At 41.9% G+C, this 25,939-nt stretch overlaps 1 protein-coding gene across 1 annotated transcript in view; it reads left to right on the forward strand.

Annotated features, from left to right (window-relative positions):
* The first annotated feature begins 904 nt into the window (after positions 1 to 904).
* ldb2a (LIM domain binding 2a) overlaps positions 905 to 25,939 on the forward strand; it is a 576,008-nt gene continuing 550,973 nt past the window's right edge. The window contains exon 1 of the mRNA XM_069925127.1: positions 905 to 1,064. The gene's annotated coding sequence lies outside the window, so the exon portion shown is untranslated. The remainder of the gene's footprint in view (positions 1,065 to 25,939) is intronic.

A 25,939-nucleotide genomic window follows, 5' to 3' on the forward strand; every position in this document is an offset into this window, starting at 1 on the left:
AGTGAAATGAACTGCTCATAGAAATCCTGAGATTCTATTTATTAGATATATATATCTATATCTATCTATCTATCTATCTATCTATCTATATATATATATATATATAAAACACACACACACACACATATATATATAAAACACACACACACACATATATATATAAAACACACACACACACATATATATATAAAACACACACACACATATAAATAAATAAATTGAATCTATAGGAATATATATTTATATATGTGTGTTATATCTGGATGTGTGTTTGCATGTTTTTGCACAGAGGACTAGAGAACACTATTTCATTGGGTTGGACTTGTACAATGGAATGATAATGAACATTCTACCCTTCTTCAAACTCAATAATGACAGTTCGGCTGACCTGGATAGGCTGCAACAGGATGGAATGGGTTTAAATCACGTCTTCAAAATGTTCCTCATGACCTGCTAAGGATTGCAGCTCTAGGATAGGGTCTTGGGAGTTTGGACTGCAGAGATTTATGAAGCATTTAAAAACCCATTCATGTCGCCGTCAGTAAACTGCCTTGCGCCTTGTTGATGTTCAAATTACAGTAAGCAGCGCTTTTATGTAGCAATATCAACAAAAGTGCGTTTGATCCAATATACCATCAAGTATCTACTATTAGTCTCATCTGCATTCGCTTTTTTTTGTATGATCCCCACACATTTGATTGACTCTGCTCTATTTTCATGTCCTATTCCCTGAGCCTGATTTATAGGTTCATGGCCATACATGCATTATTCGCATTTGTGGTCTGAGAACATTCTGTGTGTGAGCTGCGCCTCATTGGGTGAGAATGAGTGCACCTTTCTGGTGTCCTGAGGGTCGGTGTGTCAAAGTGGAGCTCTCGAGTGAGCATTGTTCGGATCGCGCACATTAACCCCTGTCTGGGGCTGCAGAGGGAGCGCGCTTGCCCTGGACGCTCCTTCTTCTGTGTTGCCTTCGCTCGGGCGCGCCCCCGGGCGTTTTGTCATGAACCGACCCAGAGCCGCCAGGTGATCAATCGCAGGCCATCACCGAGGGAGAAGGAAGGAAGGTAGGAAGCAGCGGCCGGCGCTCCCCACCTTTCGCCCGGCCTCTGCAAGCTGTTATGATTTGGTGACGATGCGGGTGGGGGGAGGGGTGTTCTTGGAGAGCGGAGAGGGGGTCAATGTTTTAATGTGCAACTTGAGAGGGTGAAGGAGGAGGAGGTCAACCATGCATCTTCCTCGGTCATCCGATTAAATCCACACCCAGGCTTATTCCCGGGCCTGACACGAACTCTTTCTTCCAGAGGCACATGAATGTCTGGTTTGCAGCGCGGTGGGGTCGTGGCGCTCCCGTGCTGTGCAGCCGCCGCTCGGCCCCGCTGTCCGGGCACGCGCTCTCTCTGATTGACAGGCACAAAAGTTGCGGAGCAGCTGTCCAGTCAACGAATCTGCATGCGCATTATTTCCCCACTCGTCCCTGCCTATTGGTGGACCGTCGGATAAGGCGGGATATCGAGCTCGCGCACAGAAGTTTCTTGCAAAGTTCTACTTGTGTTAAGGTAGGGATTGCTCGCTAGGTGCAGCACAATTGGAGCTCCAGTCAGTGAAAGCGTGGAACTGAAATGTTTCCATTATTTGTATCTACATTTCAACGTAGCCAACTTTTTTTTGGTTATCATCTCCACTCCACTTTAATAGGGGAGGAGGGCAGAACAATGTGTAGTTATGTCCTGCTCTCAAAGCTTATTTGCTTTGTAATGGAATATATTTTTGGGAGATAATTGGTAAAATTAGAGTAGGTTACATACATACATTTTAAAACAGATCTTATTTGAAATATTGAAGAATTCATATTCAGTGAACTTTACAGAAACTATGGAGAATGCAATGAACATTCCACAAGTAGGTGCTAATTCAAATGATGTCATCAAATGAATCGACTGGAGTCAGGTTGTCTGTGTTGAACATTTTTTACAAGGTTTCTGACCTTTCTGCAAAGTGCTCACTCAAAATGAGAAGTTTTGTTTACCTAAGACAATGGCTAGGAGCAAAAGACTAACTCCTATTGTTTGTTGGAGAAGGTGGGTGGGGGGCTGCAAGTGAGAGAGTCACATAGGCTTTCTAGCAGTTGGAAGATAGAGAGAGACTGAAAAAGCTTGTTGGAACTGAAATAGAAAACTCCAGAGCGGCAGATGGCTGGAAGTGCTATCTGTCTGATGTTTCTCTTGGAATTAGGGGAACAGAAAGGAACTCTATCATAACCTGAAAGAAAGAGGTTATCATCTGGAGAACCCTGATGGGGCAAGTTTCATCAGCAAAACATTGAGGTGGTACCTCAGTTGTGGAAATCCTGGAACAACAAATCTCTCTCTGCAAACCTCCAAAGAACCTTCCTGAGTGGTAAACATTTACCTTTCAAGCACCAAAGCCTGGTGAACTTTATACATGTTAAATTCTGTGCACAGTATAAGAATTGCCTGCAACCAGTGAACTTGGAAGAATGAGAAGTGGGATTGAATTGTGAACCAAAGAACTTTTAAATTTGCACACACATCATACATGTGCCCTTAGAATTAGAAGGGGGTTAATTTGGGTTAGTTAAGTTAATAGAGATAAATTAAAGTTTGATCCTGTTTTCATGTTTCAAGATAATTAAAAACAACTTTTGTTTAAGTAACTACTTGTCTTGGTGAATGTCTATTGCTGCTGGATTTTGGGGTCCTTTGGGCTCGTAACAGCTTGTGTTTAAGACTAATAATTTTATTTTGCTTATTTTTGGATTACACTTGCATGTTGTTAAGGAATAAAATGTTTGTTTTCTACTCATTCTCATAATATGAATCAAGTGTGTGTTTTTTTGCCTGTAATTGTGATATCACTCTGGGGGGAAAAAAACTTTTTCTTACATTTTTTTCCATTTATCCTTGGGTTAATTTTTTTCCCCATATTTTGTTATATCATTTGATCTAATTGGGACTATATTAGCACACAGAGCAATCACACTTGCTAAATTTCCTTGTAACCTAGTCTCCCATATTTCCATCAATTCCCAACAAATTCTATACTCATTAAGGGCAAGTTACAGTTGGCAATTTACCAGCTTCCACGTCTTTGGGAGTAAATTGGAATACCTTGGGGAAACTGGAGCAGTCACAGGGAGAATGTACAAATTTCACAAACAGTACTGGAAGTCAGCATTGAATCTGGGTCACTGGAGCTGTATGGCAGTTGTATTTGATGTACCATTGTGCTGCCTGTAACAAAACTACTGTGCTACTGAAAACAGTCACTGGCTGAGATAGCATTGTTATGTCTCTGTGCTACTTGGGAAGCATCTTGAATAACTTAGAGATGCAAGATTCAAATAACAAAAGAGACTTTACTTACTGATGCCTTCCACCATCTCAGGAATCTGGTCACATACACATGCTCCACAATGGTGCACTACAGTTACTACAATGAGAAGGGTGTATTCTTACGTGGTTACAAAATGTTCACGTTATCCTCATTATATAACATCCCTCCTCCTCAAGATGAAGAAAAATTTAATGTTCTTTATTACTTTCTTTCCAGTGCAACTTAAGTAACTGAGCTTGTACACTAGTTTATTTACACAATAATTTTTATAGTTTTTATTGATATCACACTAATGGCAATATGTTGCTTTGCCATCTTGTGGATTTAGCTGCGACCATTGGGCTCTATTGCTGGTACATGTGTAGGTGACGTAGCTTGTTGTGCTTCACCTGACCACTGCTATATTGATGGTATTGGTGGTTGTGGTCTCTTGATACTTCTAGACAATATGTGGCTCCGACAAGTTCTTTCATCTGTTGCCTTTTTATAAATAATGATCCATTAGTGAAGTCTCTTGGGCACTCTCCAAAGCTGTTGGCCCTGACATATCTAACATGAGAGCAGAGCTCCAGTGTTTTAAATAAGATCTGTTTTAAAGTGTTTGTATGTGACCTACACTTTAAAAAAAACCTTCCCCAATTTATCTCCCCAAAACATATCTATACACAATACAAACACAACGTAATCTGTCACTCCTCATATCCAACTAACCCCTTTTGTTGGTCTGGATTCCTCCCCCATTGTTTCAATTCTGAGATTTCTTGCTTCTGGCTCATTCTGCTGATTCCTTGTAGCCCGAAACGTCGGGAATGTATCTTTGTCTCTGATAGATGCTAAAAAGAATGGCTGAGTTCTTCCAGGATTTTAGTGTGTTTTTTTACTGCAATCACAGTGTTTGCAGACTTTCGTTTCACTTAACTCACTGATTGTGCCTGTTGCACCTTTGTTGCACATCTTGGAGCTTCTGTTTTCATTTCTTTTCAGATTGGTTGACACTTTCTGTTGGGGGTGGATTACTGGTTTCACTTGGAGGTCAACAGTGGTATGATATTCAACCAGTATTTCATTCAAACTTTCTGGGTGCAATAGATTAGATACATTTTCCTTATTGAGCCAACCTTATTTTTATTGGTGTGATGCTTTCTTTTCTCCATTGTGTGCCCTTCACTGAGCTTGCATTTCTCAGACCCATGGTGGAGGCTTCCATCATTTTTGTCTTTCCTTTTGAGTGTCCCTTTTGATTTGGGTTGTCTCAAATCGTGGAATTTTGTTTCCTCCATACCTTGTCAAAAAAGGATTGCTTTATTTTGAGTAAAACCATTGCAGAACCCAGACCAGTGGGTCATTGCACTCCTTACATTGTGGTAGCTCCTTTCTTGGGGAAGGAGGTCAAATTAAAACACACTGTTCCAGTTGCAGTCTTGCCGAGAAACTGCAGAAAGATATTTTTAAGCTTCCACTCAAAATCTCAATGAAAGACAAGACACCTCTCTCACTATTGAAGCTGCATTTTACTTTAAATGATTCTTTAAACATCAAGATTTCTTTTTCACCTTGAATACTCAGTATATGTTTTTTTTACACTGAAGTTCTGCTTTTTACTATCTGGTTCTCCATCATCTCTGTTGTTTCCCACTTGCTCATCTTGTCTGTATCCCGAGCACTACCTTCATTTCAACTTGGTTTTGTGCCATCAGTAAAGCCAGGAACATGAACTCAAATTCTCCGTCATTATTCATTGTATGGATTTAGAGTTTATTTTTTCCCCTCATTCTTTAACATGTCTGCTATATCCCTTCACTTCCAATTTGAACATGGCCTGATTGTCGATTTAAAAAAAAAAAAAAAATATTTTATTTTTGATTGTCCAAACTTAAACTCAAATAGTTATCAACATTGAAAATGTTAACAATATAATAGTAATTTACAATTGTCAATTTTATACAAAATTTCCTGCAGAGTTCAAGCTTTTTTCATCCCCTTTTCTTCTCTCCCCCCCCCACCCCCCGCCCCATAGCCTCCACATTAACTCTTAATATTCAACCAATCACAATTACACACAACACTCAGGACATTCACAACAAAGGTATAAGACATTATATCAGGAGTTTTTGGGTTTGTCACAGTGGGCAGTGCTCAGGCTGTTTTCTTCCCTTGACTTTTCCTGGATGGGATAGGATGGACCCCCACCCCACCTGGCTCCCCTGGCCAATTGAGGGACAGCGAGGCACAACTGTCCACATTATAATTGTGCTCCAATGGATTTAAGTATGGTTGCCAAATTTTCACGAAAGTTTTATACTTCTTCTTGAAGTTGTAAGTAATTTCTCCAGGGGAACACAACTTTGCATTTTTGTGTTCCGGTGTGCAATGCTCAAGCAGAAGTCTGATTTCCAGGTAACCACTATGCACTTCCTGGCCACTGCCATTGCGATCATTACGAATTGGCTTGAAACCAGTTGTTGATCTTGGCACATAATCTGAAGTGTGATCTTTGAGTAGGGCATTATTTTTCTTTCTGTCAACTTGTTCTTGGCCTCCTTTCAGTCTGGTTTTATTTTGACTAACTTCATCAATCTTGCTTCTTTTACCAGGACAATTCAATTTAGAGGTAGATAGCATAGCTTTGCATCGGAAAACGTGTCACACAAATCTGATAGTGTTTTTTTTTAATGGAGAGGTGACCAAGAGGATAGATGAGGGCAGGGAGGTGAACGTTGGATGTATGAACTTGGCAAGTTCTTTGACAAGGTCACTCATGATGGTTAGTTTGGAAGTTAAATCACTGTTAGAGCCCTGTAGAGTGTTGTAGAACAGAGAGACTGAGGGTTACAAGTATGTAGCTTCTTATTCAGATGGGTATGGTGTTGGAGGAGGTGTATGGCACGCATGCATTCATTGGGTAGGATACCAAATATTAAAATTGGGACCTCAGTATACAGCTGTTAAAGGCATGGCTGAGATTTGGAGTACTGTGGACAGTCTGGTCTCCCTGCTTTGGAAGCATATCAATGTTGGGAGAGGTGAAAAGATTCACCAGGGTGATGCTGGAACAGGAGAGCAGCTTTAGTTATGGGGAGAGGTTGGATGGGCTGGGTTACATTCTCCAGTGTAGGAAGTTGAGGAGGTGAGGGGAAAAACACACAATGCTGGAGAAGCTCAGCATGTCAGTGTCCTTTATTTAGCAAAGGTAAAGATACACAATTGACATTTCAAGCTTGAACCCTTCATCAAAGTATAAGAAAATAGGAACATAGGAAGTAGGAACAGGAGTAGGCCAAAAATGGCCCATCGAGCCTGCTCCGCCATTCAATACGATCATGGCTGATCTAATTTATGACCTAACTCCACCTACCTGCCTTCTCCCCATATCCCCTAATTCCTCTATCATGCCACAAACAAAAGAGTTTGGTGGGGGGTGGCAAAGGCAGGAGATGATTGGTAGAGAAAGAAGGGAGGGGAGCAGCAACAATAAGGGGGAGGAAGGAGGACTGGGTGGATGGAGGAACTGGAAAGACAGGAAAAGGGGGAAAGGAAAGAAAAAGTGTAGCAGGTTTAATGGAAAGCAGAAAAGTTAACGTTCATGCCATCTGTCTGGAAGGTGCCCAGCTGGAGAAAAAGGTGTTCCTTCAATCTGCAGGTAGTCAGGTTGGGATAGTACAAGGTCATGGACAGACATGTGAGCACGGGAGTGTGACTCAGAATTGAAATGGTTGGCCTCTGGGAGGTCGATGTGATTGTGAACGAAGGGGAGGTGCTGAGCAAAGTGATCTCCCAATCTGAGACCGGTCTCTCCGATGTAGAGAATGCCACAAATGGTGCACCGGATTCAGTAAATAAGTAGCAGACTGGAGATCGCTTTGCTCAGCACCTCCGCCCCATTTGCAAACCACAGCAACCTCCCAGTGGCCAACCATTTCCAGTGATAATTTCAGCCACTCTTAATAGTCCTGTGGATTGACCTCTGATCCATTTCTTTGCAGCAACTGTACAGCACTGATGCAGCCAGCCAGGACACTTGATAGAGCTCCTGCAGAAGGTTGACATAATGGTAGCCAGTAGCCTTGCCCGCTTCTGTCTTCTCAGGAAATGCAATTGCTGTTGCGCCTTCCTGACAAGTGAGGAGTGAATATAGAAAGAGAATTCCCACCCTACTTTGTTAATAAAGAAGCTTGCATGAATGTTATGATTTGGGTTCCTTGCTGGACCACATCAGAGAATGTTTAAGAGTTGACAAGTGAAGTGATATGGAGACCAGGTCAGATAAGGCTGGCAGCTTTTCATCTTTAAAGGAAATGAACTGGTTGGATAATGACTTGACAGCCATATGATCACTTCTGATTGTTTAAAAATTAAAATTTCAAAACATATTTTACTATGATTTTGTTTGGATTTGTGTTCTGAGCAGCACTATTATCACTACTGTGGCACCTTGTCGTGAGGGGCTTTCCTTCCATCTTGGCCCCTCGATGCCCAGTAATGGGAAGGCTCTAAATTGTGGTCCTTCCCCACAGTGCTAGGTCCACCAAGCCTCAGTGCATCCCTCAGCACATACTCCTACAGCCTGGAATGCACGAGTTGGCAGCATTCCTGCATCAACATCTCCATGTACTGAAAGGCGAGCAGGTTTCGGGAAGATCAAAGTGCGTCTTTCACAGAGTTGATTGTCTTCAGTTCTAGATGTCTGACTCTTTGTTTGTCCCTGGGAATAGCCCATAAATCAGAGTTCTGCAGTAATGATGAACTGTGACAAGAACCCTTTCATCCTTCTCCACAAACTCTTAGTAAATCTGCATTCAGTAAAGAGATGGGCAACTCTCTCAACTTCACCGCAGTCATCTTGAGGATGTTGTGCATAGTGAGTGATGTTCTGTTCATATGGGAAGAATTGACTGAGAGGGCTTCTCTCACCACCAGCCAGGCCAAGTTCTGGTGCTTTTTGTGTGCACTGGTGATGAGGGATTTTGCTAGATGGCTGAGATGGTCTGCTCAGGGAACCATCTTTACTGGGTCCATTAAGTCCTCAGCTCTGTGTCTGTAGGATGTTCTCTGTGCTGATTACTGCTTGATGACCTTTTTGTCAAAGATGTTGGTCTAGAAAAACTTTTCCACAAAGATAGATGGTGTGGCAAAGTCCAACTGACTGGGACATTGTGCACCAATGGGGCCAGGCCACTCTTCACAACGTCAAGGTAGTTAAGAGATATGGGGAAAGGGCAAGTAGGAGGAGATGATCCTAATGTCAGATCAGCCATGATCTTATTGAAGCACCCTTGATGGGCTGGATGGCCTACTCATCTAACACCTGGTGGAGATAGAACCTCAGAGCGTAGTGGCACTTGGTGCCCTCGTACTTTGGATCCAAGTAAAGTCTGATGCAGCCACACAAGAAGGTGGTCATCAGGGTGGGGGCCATGTTGGGTATGTCTTTGGTCCCATTGTCTGGTTACTTGTATGTGGTATCTCTTCAGACCCTTTCCATCTTGGATCCAAACATGATCAGTTTGTTGCAGTTCCTGTACACCCTTGGCTGACCAGCGTAGACCAGGTACCCACATTTCTCTCCAATAGGAAACACAGAAAAGGGGTGGATATTGACACCTTTCCTGTCCTCTCTTGGATCATGGCAACTTGTGCTGTCCTCTCTCAGCATCACCTTCACTTGGCGTTTGCTGGTCCAGATTCCAAATGTGTCCCTGACCCCTCAACATAAAGGCCAAGGAAGATGAGTACATCTACAACTGGCACGCATGAGATGAACATGTTCACCGTTATCACTCATTTTCTTCTGTATAGGAAGGGTGAAGATTGGCTGTGCCTTGAATTGTGAGAGTGGAGCCAAGTTTCCCTTCTCCTGGAAGACATGGACCAACCTCTGCCATCCTGCTGGGGTCTTGAATGTCGCATCGAAGTGACCGTTATCTGCGACGTCCTAGAAGTAGTAGATGACCTTTGCCTCAAATTTGAGGCATTCCATCAAGACCTGGATGAAGAACCTTGACAGTGTTCTAGAATCTGTGCTGCTGAGGACTTATTGCTGCAGCCATCCTCGTGAGACTGTTGGAGGTGGGCTTACTGCTGGAAAGGCTGTTAGATCTATCCCTGCTTCAGCAGCGAGCTCATTCCAGGTGATCTCTTCTGTTCCAACAATCCTCTTGGGTATCTTCCTATTTTGTCTTTCTTGATGCCACAGCTTCTCAGAGATCCAGTCGATCAGCTCGCAGTAGATGATCTACACTTGATCTTAGCTAAAAACCCAAGAAGATGCTGTGCTATGAAATTAGGTGCTTGTGTTACTACTAAAACCTACTAACTGAGTAAGAAAATACCTGTGTGTCCTGAACTTTGTACTGACCACATTTGGGTTACAGAGAGAAAGAACTGTTACTAATCATTGAATGTTCAGCTGGTGCAATGATTTTTTTTTCAGTTAGTGATTTGTGTTATTTGTCGTGCTGTTGTCCCACTTGTGAGGGTGCATAACTGGAACTGCTGATTTTCCAACCTTCATTCTTATTTGGAGAAGATCAGTAGCATGTCCTTGTGATTTTTAGGTGGTTCCTTGCAATGTGTTTGGATAATTAAGAATAGGCCAATATAAATGTCCTGTTTGGTTGGCATTTCTTTTTCTTGTGAGATATTCACTGAGCATGCTCTTAATATTAGATTGTTAATCATTATTGAAGAAATATGTCACAAGAGTGTTGATTGTCGGATGATATATGCAGGGCTCTAAATAAAATATTTTAAATTCTGGGATTTGCTTTAAGGTTCAAGAATTTTTTTTTGCCTCAAGGTATTTGCAACAAGTGTACTTCCTGTCACTCGTTTAAAACTGTGCAATAACTTTCTTTTGTGACTATAATTTTAATAACACAAAATATTCATGTAATTTAATGTTCTTGTCCTAAACTCTGGAATTACAAGAATGCCTTTTGGTTTCCTGGAATGTAGGTAATTAAATTCTGCGCAGTAGGACGCAGGTATTGGAAAATGTATGCTGTGTTGTTTAACCTGTAGGCTTCAATATGAATGGAGAGATTTGTTCATCCAATTTAGAATGTAATTGCATATTGCGTGTGATTTGAAAAACACTGGAAATGTTTTCTTTAAACATTTGCTAAATACACCTTGAGGATTTATTAATAGGTGTAAATATTGCATCATGCTCCATGGTTCAAAAGATAACATTTTAAAGGGGTTACATTCTCAGCTGCAATATTAAAGGAAAACCATTTTGTAATGGGATAATTCATCTTTATTGATGATTCAATAGCTTTGAGAAGGGATCTCAATGCCGTTGGATCAAAGTACATTAGCATTTTATTCTTCCAGGTTCTTTCAGGTGTATATTGTAGAAAAATCCTCATAATACCCTGTACATTAGTGCACAACATTTCAAGCTGATCATACTGCACTTTTTTTTTGGAAGGTTTCCTTACTTTGATGCAAGTCCTTTCATTTTAATACCAGGAATAATCTTAATTATTTTTCAGTTGCTCTCTGACAAACAGGAACAATTAAACATTGAAAATTACAGCAGAGTACAGGCCCTTCAGCTCACGTTGTGCAAATGATAGGAACCTACTCATCAAACCTTACACCCATTATCCTCTATTTTTCTTGTCCCCATGTGCCTGCCTAAGAGTCTTTTAAATGTCTCTATTCCACCAGCCTCTCCCACCACACCAAGCATAAACTACTCTCTGTACTGGTAATTAAAAAAAAAAAATTGCCTCTGACATCTCCTCTAAACTTAACTCCCTCACCTTGTACAGATGCCCTCTGGTCTTTGCCACTTTTGCCCAAGAAAAGGGTGCTGGCTGTCCACCCAATCTATGCCTCTCACAATCTTATAGATCTTGAAGTCACTTCTCATCCTGCTTTGCTCCAAAGAGAAAAGCTGCAGCTCTATTAACCTTGCCTCATAAACACATTCTCCAATCTAGACAACATCCTTGTAAAACTCCTCTACACTCTCCACAGCTTCCACATCCTTCCTGTAATGAGATGACCAGAACTGAACACAATATTGCAAAGTGTGGTTTGACCAGAGTTTACAGAATTGCAAAATTGCCTCACAACTCTTGAACTCAATCTCCTGACTAATGAAGGCCAGCACATTATATTTCTTCTTAACTACGTGATGATATCTATGGTTTTGGATGCCAAGGTTCTTCTGTTCTTCCACATTGTTAAGAATCCTGCAATTAATCAAGTACTTTGTTTTCAAGTTTGACCTACCAAAATGCATCACTTCACACTTCTTTGGATTGAACTCTGCCACTTTTTTGCCCAACTCTGCATGCTGTCTACATCCTTTTGTACCCCGTTTCAATCTTCTCCACAATCCGCAAGACCTCCAACCTTTGTGTCATCTGAAAACTTATGGATCCATCCCTCTACATCTTCATCCAGGTAATTTATAAACGTCACAAAGCAGGGGGTCCCAGAACAGATCTCTGCGGCACTCTGCGGCAGAGTAATTAATAAACGTCACAAAGCAGGGGGTCCCAGAACAGATCTCTGCGGCACTCTGCGGCAGAGTAATTTATAAACGTCACAAAGCAGGGGGTCCCAGAACAGATCTCTGCGGCACTCCCACTGGTTACTGATCTCCAGGATAAGTTCCATCTACTACTACCTTTTGTTTTCTGCAGGCAAGCCAATTCTGAATCTACTCAGCCGAGGATCCATAGATCTCATGATTTTCTGAAGGAGTCTACCCTGGACGAACATACATCCAGCCTCTGATAGTTTGGGGCTTTGTTTTGCAAAAGCTAACTAAGATGCAATTAAAGAATTATGAATACATTTTCCCTCTAGAAATTCTGGTCTCTGGCCATCAAGATAAGTAGTTGCTCTCTGTTATTTTCAATCAAGAAACAGAAGAAATTTGATTGCTGGCAATGGTTTGGTTTAAAAAAAAATTATCCCAGTTTAAAAAAAAAGGCAAATAAGGATTATTTTCAAATGTTGAAAAATTGATGAGGTAAACTGAGTGATCAATGAGATTAAATAATTACAGTATTAATTACAGTAATTACAGAAACTTGTTTATAATAAGTGTTCATCTGTAAATTTCCATGCTGGATGCCACTTTAAAAAAAATCAAAATGAAAATTTCTCGTGTTTAATTTTTTATTAGCTTCAAGATTGATCTTTTGAGGGCCTAGTGTATTCCTCATTGAATGAATTCCACAATGCTCCTCTTTTGTTGCTTAGTGATACTTCAGCAATTTTGAATTATTTACTATCTTATAGATCAAAACCCAGAATGTCTCTTTTATCTCTGTGCCTAAAGCTAAAACTGTTCAAACCTACAAAATCAATTCTATCCTGTGCACACAATTTTAACTGAATAAGACTTTTGATTTGTGTTTAAAATTCAATTTTCCACATTAATTTACCAGAAGGATACCATGAGAGGATCTTTGGTCTTAATTAAAGGCATTTAAGATGCCATTAAAATCTGTCTCCTTGACTACACTTTTGATCATCTGCCCTAATAGTCTAGATTTTGCAAAGTGCAAAGAAAAAGTAGTCAGTGAAGCCTATTGTTGCTCTCTACTCTTCAGTGGTGGGGGAAAGCTGCTGTAAATTATTAAAGATGTTATTGCTGAGGAGAGGAGTGACAAGATTTGTCCAAGTCAGCATGAATTTATGAAAGATAGATCATGCTTAACAAATCTAGATTTATTTTTGAGGATGTAACCAGTAGAGTGGTCAATGGACAATGGAGAACCAGTTCATGTGGTGTATTTGGACATTTAAAAAGCTTTTGATAGTGTATTAGTGTGCAAAATTAGAGAACTTGGTAAAGGAGGTCATGTACTCTTAAGGATTGGCAGAGATTGGGCTATCACAAATTTTAGTGCTGGGACCCCAACTATTTACAATATATATCAATGGTCTAGACCACACATGTCAAACTCAGGCCCGCGGGCCAAATTTGGCCCGTGATATAATTATATTTGGCCCGCAAGATTATATCAAATATGTATTAGAGCTGGCCCGCTGGCCACTGCGCCAGAATAGTGCATGCAAAGCCAAAACTACAAATCCCAGAATGCTTTGCAAATGCTTTGGCACCGGCCCGTCAGCCCGCTAATCGCCCCCACCTCCTCTGTTTACTTTCATTGGCATCTGCGCCCAACTCACATGTAATAAACCCCTTACGAAAAATGGCCAAACGAAAGACAGAAAACAGGACCTTTCAACACAGGTGGGAGGCAGACTATATGTTCATCATTTTAAAAGACAAACCTGTTTGTCATTGAAGCAAGTTGTTATTTTTTTGACTTGTTGGCTTGTGAAAAAAAATACATTTAAAAGGAGCTTAAAGGCTATAGAGAAATATTATTTATTGAATATTTTATTTCTCATTTGTTAATGCTTCTTCTGGAAAGAGTTTAATCAAACCTATTATTAAACATTTATTTTAATAAGAAAAAGTTTAACATTACATCTGTTGAAAGAAGAGAAAACATGCAGATGTTGTTGAAAATTTTCAATAAATATTTAGTTCGGCCCACGACTTAGTCCAAGTTTTTAATTTTGGCCCTCTGTGAATTTGAGTTTGACACCCCTGGTCTAGACAAAGGAATTGTATTTAACATGTCTAAATTTGCAAATGACTCTAAGCAGGATGGCAGTTGTGAGCTTTGAGAAAGATTTTGAGGTTCCAGGATGACTTGGACAGATGAGGTAATGGCAACTCCATGGCAGATTCAGTGCAATCTTGATAAATGTGAGTGTATCCACTTTGATGACATTAATAGGAAGGCAGATGATTATTTTAATGGTGAGAAATTAGGACAAGGATAGATCCAATGAGACTTGGGTATCATGGTGCCTCAGTCATTGGAATGCAGATACAGCAGGCAGAGGGGGAAGCAAATGGCATCTTGGCCTTTTCTTGCCAGAGATTTTGAGTTTTGAAGGAGGGAAGTCTTACTGCAATGCTGCTGTCTGCCATATACTGCCAACCACAGCGTGTGCTCTGATATTAGGCTATTTCTCACTTTCTTTATGGGACTGTGTAACTCCTTTTATGTGGTTAGATATTTCCAAAACCAAAGGCATTGAAATCGAGAATCCTCCATATGTTTACTCCAATTTCTCATTTGGAAGATGGTAAAAACTGTAGCCTCTCATGAGTTGTTCGAAATCAAGATCAGTAGTGAGTGATTAAAATCAAACTCCTCTGTGTCTACTGCTCCCCTTCCTCTTGAATGCCCGCTCTGGTCTTTTAACCTCCCTTGACCTTTCCATTTCCATCTGCTGATGAAATATCAGCCACCTCTACTTCTTCAGTCCCCTTGTCTTCTCTCACCTCCCCCTTCTGAACACTGATCCTTTCATTCCCTTGACCCCAGCTGAAGCAGATTGCATTTTGCTCCAGATTTCAGCATCTGTTGTCTCTCATTTGCCTTCAGTGGTGAGTGCTATTGGTTTCAAGATAAGTCACCTTTATTTGTGGTTCATGCCATGCTTACACGTTAAAGGTGAGATAGCGTTTCTCCAGGACCACTGAGCAGATTTACTTAAATATAGGTTAAAATGAAAATTCAACACAGTTAAAATATTTGAGTGATAGATTAACATTCCATGGTATCCAATCCCCAAATGTTCTTGGAGTTTAGGAGTCTGATGACTGGGGGTGGGGGGGCGGTGGGGGGGAGTGGAAGCTGTTGCCCAATCTGGACAGATGGACCCGAATGCTGCAGTACCTCCTACCAGATGGCAGAAGGGAGAACAGTTTATTTGAGGGGAATGTGGAATCCTTCACAATGTTTATGGCCTTTCACCTGCATTGAATGTTGTAAATCTCCTTCGTGGTAGGAAGAGGCCCCCCCCCCCCCCCTGCCCCCAACGATCTTTTCCACTGATTTCACTATCATTTGCAAGGTCTTGTGCTCTGAGGAGTGAAGCTTCCAAACCAGATGGTGATGCATTTGCACAGGTTGCTCTCGCTATATCCTCTGTAGAATGTAGTGAGGATGGAGGGTGGTTTGCTACCATCCTGGAAATGATTATCATATGTGGCTCAGTATTATGCTTTTATTTGTTTTAATAATGGTGTGAAGATATGCAGCAAATCTATAAATGGAGAAACTTGCTTATTGTAAATGCTGTTGATCTTTGGTAATCAGAGAGAGAGAGATAGAGAGCGATCAGAAGAAAGGAACATACACAAGAAAATAAAGAATTGCTGGAATAACTCAACATATCATACTACATCAATGGGTGGAAATGATCAGTCAAGGTTTTGGACCTGGAAGCTTTATCAAGACTAGAGAGAAGGGGTGATATTGTATGTATGAATGGGAGCAGGGAGATACCCAGAAGTGAAAAGAAAGATTTGAGAGGTGAGGAATAGAGAGAAAGTGTTAGGAAAGGGGAGGGGTTGGAAAGAAAAGTTAGAGGGATTTTTTAATCTCACAACTTGTCACCCTCTCCTTTCCCCAGCTTCTTTTACCCCTATATATTAGCAATATCACCCCTTCTCTAGTCTTGATAAAGGATTCAGACCTGAAACATTGATTGGCCGTTCTATGCATGGGTGCTGTCTTGTCTGCTGAGTTCCTCCAGCGGTTCTCTTTGTACTGGAGATTTCAGCATCTGCAACTTTTCTGTTTCTTGCAAAGGATTATGGACAAACTGAAAGGCAAGTCAGAGCTTGGGGTGGGGAGTGTGTGGGGGAGGTGTAGGGAATACCCAGCCGTTCAATCAATGTTAGTGTAGAGAAAAAAGTTTGAGTCAATATTCAGATGGATACTTCAAAACAGCCATTCTCAAAAGGGGCCTTATACCCCTCCCACCGCCATGGAGGGACACATTTAAGAGGGGGGGGGGCAAGGAAGAAATTATAAAAGGTCTTTTTTATGTAATTGGTAGGAGAGAAGTACAGAAGAAACTGACTGAACTTGACTGCTTCACAGGGAAGGGAGCCCATAAACTTTGAGCAGAGTCTGAAGGGGGCCAATAACCAAAAATAAGGTTGAGAATGGTTGCTCTAAAGCAGAGCTGATACTTCCTGTCACAAATGGAGCATGAAATTTGTCAATAATTGAATTTGATATTGAGAAAGCTGTAACCTGCTTAGGTGAGGTGAAGCTTGCATTAGGCCTTGTTTGAGCAGTGCAGAAGGTTGATCCTCCACACCCCCTTCCCCTCCCAATTCATTCGATCACATGAAGTCGGGTCAGCTACAATCCAAAGTGTATTAAAGGCTATTGTCTCAGTCTTCAGAGACATTGATAGAGCGTATCAATTTAATACACTTTAATTTTCCACATGGGATGGACAAGCTGCTGAGACCTGACAGGCTAGACATCAATGCACAGGTGCCTGGAGCCACTGTGCAGTGCAAGCAGTGGATCGCCTGTTTCTCAAACTTTTTTGAAGTCGCAGTGGGCCTGGTGGACTCGGATGAGAAGAGACTTAAGGTCCTGCAAGCAAGAGTGGGCCACCGAGCATATATGGTGATCAGGAACTGCACAACCTACCCAGAGACCATGGCTGAACTTCGCATCCTCTACCAACCCCAGGTGAACAAAGTGTACTCAGGATACGTGCTGGCCTCGAGGAAACAGCAGCCCAGTGAGTCCATGGACAAGTTCTTTCGGCCTCTGTACGACCTTGGGAGAGACTGCTGGAGCACTGTTTCAAACCCCATACCTGCAGCCCAGTGTGTGGAGGAGTTGGTCCAGACTGCCTGCGTGTTCAGAGTGAGGTTTGACTACGTTTGTCAGTGACTGCTTGAGGAGGATAAGCTGCCTCCGAAGAGGGCCTTCCAGCTCACTAGGACTCTTGATTCTGCCCAGCGCAACGCCGAGGCAATCGCTGCTGATAAGAATGAGCCCTCCACGTGTGGGTGCTGCCATTTTGGGATCCAGTGTCACAGACTGCCTCCGTGCAAACAGGCCACGACCCCACTGCTGCTGTGATCGGACACCCCAAGTGGCACACTGCGGCCAGCTAAAGCACCCCTGATGACTTTGCCTGGCAAAGGAAGCCACCACTTTGGGATGTGGGAAGAAAGGGCATTACTAGCATGTCTAAGTCAAAACCAGCCTGAGCAAGTACTGCAGTGTGCATCCCCAGGGGATGTGGCCGTCAGTTTGTGTCTGTCTACCATCCGATCCATCTCCCTCTGGACCACTGAGACGTTGTGCTTCAGTCCCGAACGGCTCGTCTGCGTGTGCGACCTGGGAGTTGCCATCTTGCCTAATATCTCTTCCATCTTCCTGGATGAAGTCACTTCCACCGCCTGGATGATCTCACTTCTGCCTTCTTCCACCTCGCCCAGCACGACCACGTGGTCAACATAGGGGCTGCCATCTTACCGACCGGGTCCCTTCTCCCCCCCCCCCCCCCCCATGACAGTCATGACGATCCAATCCTGACCTCAGTAATACTGAAGCAAGGCAGTTCTCACCCGATCGCCCACTCGATGATAGAGATTGAGGTAAACAGGAAAAGAACAAAATGCCTGTTTGACAGTGGGAGCATGGAGAGCTTCATCCACCTGGAGACTGCCCATAAACTCACTCTCTGTTAGACCTACGAGCAGCACAATCTCTATGGCCGCAAAGTGCCAAACTGCTGAGATTCACGGGTATTGTGTAGCGTCATTAATGGTGGGGGGGAGGACGAATGTTACGATCACTTTAATTTGCTTGTGATACACAGCTCTGCGTGCCGATCCTCATGGACCTCGACTTCCAAAGCCAGTTCAAGAGTGTCACAATGGCATTTGGAGGACCACAACCACCCATAATGGTACACAGCCCCAATTCGAGGCCTCTCCACCCTCTGCATATTCCCTCTGTCATTATTTGAGAACCTGATCCCGGACTGGAAACCCATTAAGACAAAGAACAGGTCTATAGCGCTGAAGACAGGGTATTTATCAAGTCTGAGGTGTGGCGACTCCTGGCAGAGGGGATCATAGCCCACAGTTCGAGCCCAAGGCAGGAGTAAACCCCGTATGGTGATCAATACAGCCACACTATCAACCGATTCACGCAGCTGGATGCTTACCCCCTCCCCTGGATTGCCAACATGGTCACTAAGATCACTCAGTATAGGGTATTCTTCACTAATGACCTGAAGTCTGTGTACCACCAACTCCCACTTCTCCCAGGGCCTGCCAGTATACCACATTCGAAGTTGGCGGCAGACTCTACCATTTCCTCTGGGTGCCCTTCGGAATCATGAATGGCATCTCCGTGTTCCAGAGGGAGATGGATCGAATGGTAGACAGATGCAAACTGACGACCACATTCCCCTACTTAGGCAATGTCACCATCTATGGCCACGGCCAGCCAGACCACACCGCCAACCTTGCAAAATACCTCCACACAGCTAAGTCTCTCAATTTGACTTGCAACAAAAAGTGTGTGTTTAGCACTACTCGGCTGGCCCTCCTTGGATGCATCATGGCACATGGTGTCATTGCCCCTGACCCTGACCACATGCATCCTCTCATGGAATTCCTGATCCCTCACAACCTCAAGGCACTAAAACGATGCCTGGGGTTCTTTTCTTGCTATGCCCAATGGGTGCCCAATTATGCCGATTAATGCCTAGCCCCGGTAAGATCCATGAACTTCCCCTCATCAGCAGAATCCGGGCTGCATTCAACCAAATCAAAGGAGACATTGCTAAAGCCATGATGCATTTCATGGATGAATCCACCCCAGTCCAAGTGGAAAGTGATGCCTCCGATTTCATGCTCAGGTAAGCGGGCAGGCCAGTGGCATTTTTTTTCCTGCACCCTCCATGGCCCCAAGACACAATAGTCCTCTGTCGAGAAGGAGGCACAGGCAATTGTTGAGGTGGTACGCTACTGGTGCCACTACCTGACTGGGAAAAGATTTACTCTGCTGACAGACCAACGAGCTGTGGCCTTTATGTTCAATATAAACTGTGGGGTAAAATCAAGAACGATAAAATCCTGGAGAATTGGCCTTTCCGCCTACAACTATGATTCCTATACAGGCCAGGCAGGCATAACGACCCCCCCTTCCGATGCCCTATCCTGGGGGACATGCGCCAGTGCGCATCTCAGCTGCCTCCAGTCCCTCCACGACAACCTCTGCCATCTTGGAGTTGCGAGACTGTTCCACTTCATTAAAGCTCAGAACCTCCTGTACTCCATCAAGGACGTCAGGTCTCTGACCAGACGCTGTCGGGTCTGTGCGGAATGTAAACCGCAGTTCTTCAGGCCTGACAAGGCACACCTCCCCAAAGCCTCGTGACCTTTTGAACAACTCAGTATCGATTTCAAAGGACCCCTGCCCTCGTCTAATAGGAATGTCTATTTCCTCAACATCATAGATGAGTAAGGAGTCACGTGATGGAGTAGTGGCCAGTCGGGGAACTCCAGCCCTCTCCAGAAAAGTAAAAAAAAAGACAGTGAAAAAACGAAGGCACAAACACAAAAACCAAAATAAAGTGAAAATAAAGGTGTGGAGAAAATGGCAGTGAAAAAAGAAAAGCCAAAAGCAACGGGAAGAAAAGAAGAAGAAAGGACGTCGGAAGAAGAAGGTGAAGGCCTTACCTGTCCGAGGAGGCCCGCCGCGGAGAAAGAAGCCCGCTCCCTAAGGTCAGTTGAAGCCCCGAACTCGGGACTACAAAAATGGCTCACGGAGCCAAACAAAAGTGCGCAACGGCGCATGTGCGACTCCTCGCGCATGCGCGATGCGCAAGACAAAAATAACACTGATTGGAGGGGGGAACCAGCTGAGGAGTCGATCTCCACAGCTGAAATTTGGATTCAAACATGGATAAAAATGGGAAAAAAATTAACAGAAAGAACAAAGTAACTAAATTTATAATTAAATCGATGCAAGAAATGCAACTTTTGGATATATGGAGGAAACAACACCCAAAGGAAAAGGAATATTCATATTATTCGGGTAGACTTAAAACATACTCAAGAATAGACCTATTCCTGTTATGAGCTAGCATTCAAGACAGAGTTAGGAAAACAGAATATAAAGCTAGAATATTATCGGACCACTCACCCCTGATATTGACAATAGAGTTAGAGGACATCCCTCCAAGAATGTATAGATGGAGATTAAACTCCACGCTACTTAAAAGGCAGGGTTTTAGAGAATTAATTGAACAACAAATTAAAATGTACTTTGAAATAAATACGGAATCAGTGAAAGATAAGTTTATACTATGGGACGCAATGAAAGCGTTCATCAGAGGGCAAATAATAAGTTATGTAACCAAGATGAAGAAGGACTACAATCAGGAAACAGAGCAGTTGGAAAGGGAAATAGCAAATATAGAAAAAGAATTAGCAATGAAGGAAGGCACAACTAAAAGAAGAGAATTGGCAGATAAAAAAATAAAATATGAAACACTACAAACATATAAGGTAGAGAAGAACATAATGAAGACAAAACAGAAATATTATGAACTAGGAGAAAAAACGCACAAAATTCTAGTGTGGCAGCTTAAGACAGAACAAACTAAGAGAATGGTATTGGCATCAAGGAAAAAAGACAAGCAAATCACATATAATCCAACGGAGATTAATGAAAACAGAAGTAATTTTGAATATGTGATTACAGACACTGATAATCAAAAAATTTGTAACAAACATGTATATTAAACTACAAGAAAAGGAGAATGAGGAAACAAATGGTAAAACTAAACAAAAATGGGAACAAGATCTAAACCTAAAGATAAAGAAGGAAACATGGGAGAAGTTATGCTCAGGAACTGTGAGAAATACAATAAATATGAGGTTATGTATGATACAATATAACTGGATACACAGGCTATATATTACACCTCAAAAGTTAAATAAATGGGACCCAACATTATCTGACAGATGTTTTCGCTGTAAAAAGGAAATGGGAACAACAATTCATGCAATTTGAACATGTGAGAAAGTGAAAAAATTTTGGGAAGATCTAAACCAGATATTAAATAAAATCACAGAAAGCAATATACCAAAAAAAACAGAGATCTTCCTCCTAAGTAACACAAAAAACAAAGAATTTGGACTTGATTTGGATGGTGCACAAAAAAGATTTGTTATGATAGCCCTAGCTGTAGCAAAAAATGTATGATGTCAGCCTGGAAATTAGAAGATAACTTGAGAATATATAGAAATGAATAAATGTATTCCATTAGAAAAAATAACCTATAATTTAAGAAATAACATTACAATATTTGAACAAATATGGGAGCCATACATGAAACATAATAGAGAAAACCTACCGGGGGACATCTACCACCTAAAATGACAGAAGGAGAAGAGAATGAAAAGAACTGACTCAGTGGAATTTCTTGTTTATTTTTATTGAGTGACAACATTGTTTGACGGGTTTAATGTATCTTATTTTCTGAACTTTAAATAAATGGGAGGGGAGGTAGGGAGAGAGGGAGGGGGGAGAAAACGAAACTGTATATATTCAAGAAGGAAAATGTATGTATCTTGATCAATATGGTTTATAGTGTGAAAAAAAAATCATAGATGAGTACTCCAGATTCCCTTTTGCCATCCCCTGCCCTGACATGACCTTAACCACTGTCACCAGGGCACTCCGCAACATATTCATCCTTTTTGGGTACCCAAACTGTATCCTTAGTGATCGGGGGTCCTCTTTCATGAGTGATGAGCTGAGGCAGTACCTGTTGGTCAGAGGCATAGCCACTAGTAGGACCACGAGTTACAACCTCGGGGGGAATGGCCAAGTGGAGAGAGAAAATGCTACAGTTTGGAATGCGGTCCTCCTGGCCCTTAAGTCAAAAGGACTGGCAGTGTCCCACTAGCAGGAACTTCATGCCATCTGATCCCACCTATGCACCACTATCAACATGACTCCACATGAATGCATGTTTTCCTTCCCCAGGAGGTCAGTGACTGGAACCACCCTAACACCTGTCCTGCTGAGGAAACATAAGACCAACCCGTTGGTCAAAGAGTTGCAGCTCCTGCATGCCAACCCTCAATACACCTACGTGCTGTACCCCGACGGCCATGAGGACACAGTCCTTGTTTGGGACCTGGCACATGCCGGAGACACACACCAACCCCATCTACACCCACATTTCTTCCCCCCCCCCCCCCCACCAGGGACGGTGCAGGTTAGCGACACATCCCAGGCTCCCATACCACACGCCCCGGACCCCCTTTCAGCTGTTCCGACCACCATGATGCCCTCACAGACAACCGAACTCCACCTCCTACAAAGACAGCCCTACCCCCACCAGCCTCAAGACACACAACCAGCAATGGAGTTGACCAGTTCACCAATGCTGGAACTGTGCAGGTCACAGAGCCAGAGGAAACCACCTGACCAGCTGAACCTCTAGGACTTTAACTTGGCGGGGTTTTGTTTTTAAAGAGGGGGTGAATGTTGTGTATGAGTGGCTGGCCTGCCCACTGATGACTTGCTCCCTAGTAGCTCCTCCTCTTGTGACCTGGCCATGAAGGTTGACTTCCCTTCCTCTCCCCCCCCCCCCACCCCAATCCATTTATTTGAGCACAAGGAGTTGGGCCAGGGCCAGGTACAATCTAAAGTGTATTAAAGCCTATTGTTTTCCTCTCAGTCTTTGGAGTCATTGATAGAGCGTACCAATTTTCTAACTGTACATGAAAATAGAATTGACCTTTACCATTGATACTTTGGTTAAAAACATTGGTGCTTTCCACTAGACAGTTATGTTTTTTAGATAGCAATGTCAGGAAAATCGTTGAAAAAATTAACATTATTACTGCCTGTGTGTGGTGCGCTATTGAACAGAAGCAAACGCTCAAAACAAAGTCTGTTCTACAGGCTTTATTCAACATAGACTTCTACAGAGCTGGCTGTGAGAATGCTGTTGCAAGATCTGAGACTGGCCTCGAAGGAGTGGATCTAGCTTGTATCCTGGAGGGTGATTGGCAGCTGACAGGATGGGGCTTGGTCCATTCAGGTTGGCTGATTGACAGCTGGCCAGGTGTTGCCTTGTCCTCCAGTGCCCTTCTGCAGGTACACAGGTTGTCCCCTCTAGTAGGCTAGTGGTATATCACCACTCTGTGTGGTTGTTCACATTGGGCACTTTTTTAAACTGCAAGTACCTGAGTGTAACAGTCCCAGTGGTTGGACCTGCAGTAGAGTGATGACTGTCAATGAATTCTTCTGGTACAATTTACACTGCAAGCTTCCTCCAAAAAGTTGAAGGGGTCCTGCAGGATAAATTGTGGTACAGGAATTGACTTGAAATTCCTGCACATTCCTTTTTAGACTGCCTGTATTGATTGTGCCATTACAAGTCCGCAGTCTAAAAACCATAAGTGCCACTGATGATTACAATATGAAGCCCATCACGAGTAAATATCCACCTCCATATGTGGGCAATTGGGCTGTTCCTGTAATTTAATGACTTCTGTGAATGCAGGTATGAAATGACATAATCAACCCCTCTTTGTCACCACTGAAGCTTGTTTTTGTTTCTCTGCCCATTTCAGCTGCTCCACAACTCCACGTTAATGCTCTTATAGTTCTCTGTCTGTAAGGAACTATGTTGCTCATTAGTTGTTCTCATCCATGCTTTTTCCTGCACAATGTGTGAATATTTAGTTTCTGTTTTGTATACATCTTTCTGTCTAGTAACAACATATATCATTATAAATGTCTTAAACAAAGGACCCTGATTGGCTGCATAAAGCATTAATTTTAGTGCTTGTGTGTATGTACAGTGTACATTTCACATCATAATTATGATTGTTTTGTCTCTAGACTGTAGTATTCCTGGTTGGCCAGTCCTCAGACCAGCAAAAATGATCCTCTATAAGCCTTGAGACCAAACAAAGCTCCATTTCTTGTACCAAACTTGTACAAGGCCTGCTCATCCTTCATTCCACCAGTGCTTACTCAACTACAGGCTGGAAGGCTTATAAATTTATTTCTGGCTTTTTTCATCAGCTCTTTTTTAATTGTCCTCTCGCTTCCATCATCAGCCAAAGCCATCTTTCTTGTGTGGCCTGCTTGTGACTGCATAGTTTCACACCAGCTTCCTTACACCTTTTTTTTTTATATTTTTCACACCATAAATCACATTAGCCATGATATACACTTTTTCTTTTTCACACATATACAGTGACTTTTTCTCCCCCCCCCTCCTCCCAAGCCACTCCCCCACCCCCCCCCCCTCTCATCCATTTTAGGTATACAATCTAGGTTGCATTAAACCAGTCAGACAATGTTGTCATTCAACAAAAATACACCAGAAATTCTACTGAGTCCATTCTTTTCTTTCCTTCTCCTTCCATCAACTTAGGTAATGTTTGTCCCCGGTAGGTTTTTGCTGTTGTATTTAATGTAAAGCTCCCATACTTGTTCGAATATTTCAATATTATTTCTTAAACTATATGTTATTTTTTCCAATGGAATACATTTATTCATTTCTATATACCATTGTTGTATTTTCAAATTATCTTCCAATTTCCAGGTTGACATAATACATTTTTTTGCTACGGCTAGGGCTATCTTAACAAATCTTTTTTGTGCATCCTCCAAATCAATTCCAAATTCTTTGTTTTTTATGTTACTTAGGAGAAAGATCTCTGGATTCTTTGGTATATTGTTTTCTGTTATTTTATTTAATATCTGATTGAGATCATCCCAAAATTTTTCTACTCTCTCACATGTCCAGATTGCATGAATTGTTGTTCCCATTTCTTTTTTACATCTATCAGATACTGTTGGGTCCCATTTATTTAACTTTTGTGGTGTAATGTATAGTCTGTGTAACCAATTATATTGTATCATACGTAGCCTCGTATTTATTGTATTTCTCATCGTTCCAGAACATAATTTCTCCCATGTTTCCTTTTTTATCTTTATATTTAAATCTTGTTCCCATTTTTGTTTAGTTTTACCATTTGTTTCCTCATTCTCCTTTTCTTGCAGTTTAATATACATATTTGTTATAAATCTTTTGATTAACATTGTATCTGTAATCACATATTCAAGGTTACTTCCCTCTGGTAAACTCAAATTGCTTCCTAATTTATCCTTCAAGTAGGATCTCAGTTGGTAATATGCCAGCGCTGTATTTCCAGTTATATTGTACTTATCTCTCATTTGTTCAAAGGATAAGAATCTACTTCCTGAAAAACAATTTTCTATTCTTTTAATCCCTTTTTTTTCCCATTCTCTAAAGGAAAGGTTATCTATTGTAAAAGGGAGTAGCTTATTTTGCGTCAATATTAGTTTTGGTAATTGATAATTTGTTTTATTTCTTTCTACATGAATCTTCTTCCAAATATTGAGGAGATGATGTAATACTGGAGAAGTTCTATGTTGTACCAATTTTTCGTCCCATTTATATAATATGTGTTCAGGTATCTTTTCCCCTATTTTATCTAATTCTAATCTCGTCCAGTCTGGTTTTTCCCTTGTTTGATAAAAATCTGATAGGTATCTTAATTGTGCGGCTCTATAATAATTTTTAAAGTTTGGCAATTGTAAGCCTCCTTGTTTATACCATTCTGTTAATTTATCTAGTGCTATCCTCGGTTTCCCCCCTCTCCATAAAAATTTCCATATTATTTTCTTTAACT

The sequence above is a fragment of the Narcine bancroftii genome, chromosome 3 (genome assembly GCF_036971445.1).
Source record: "Narcine bancroftii isolate sNarBan1 chromosome 3, sNarBan1.hap1, whole genome shotgun sequence".
NCBI lineage: Eukaryota > Metazoa > Chordata > Chondrichthyes > Torpediniformes > Narcinidae > Narcine > Narcine bancroftii.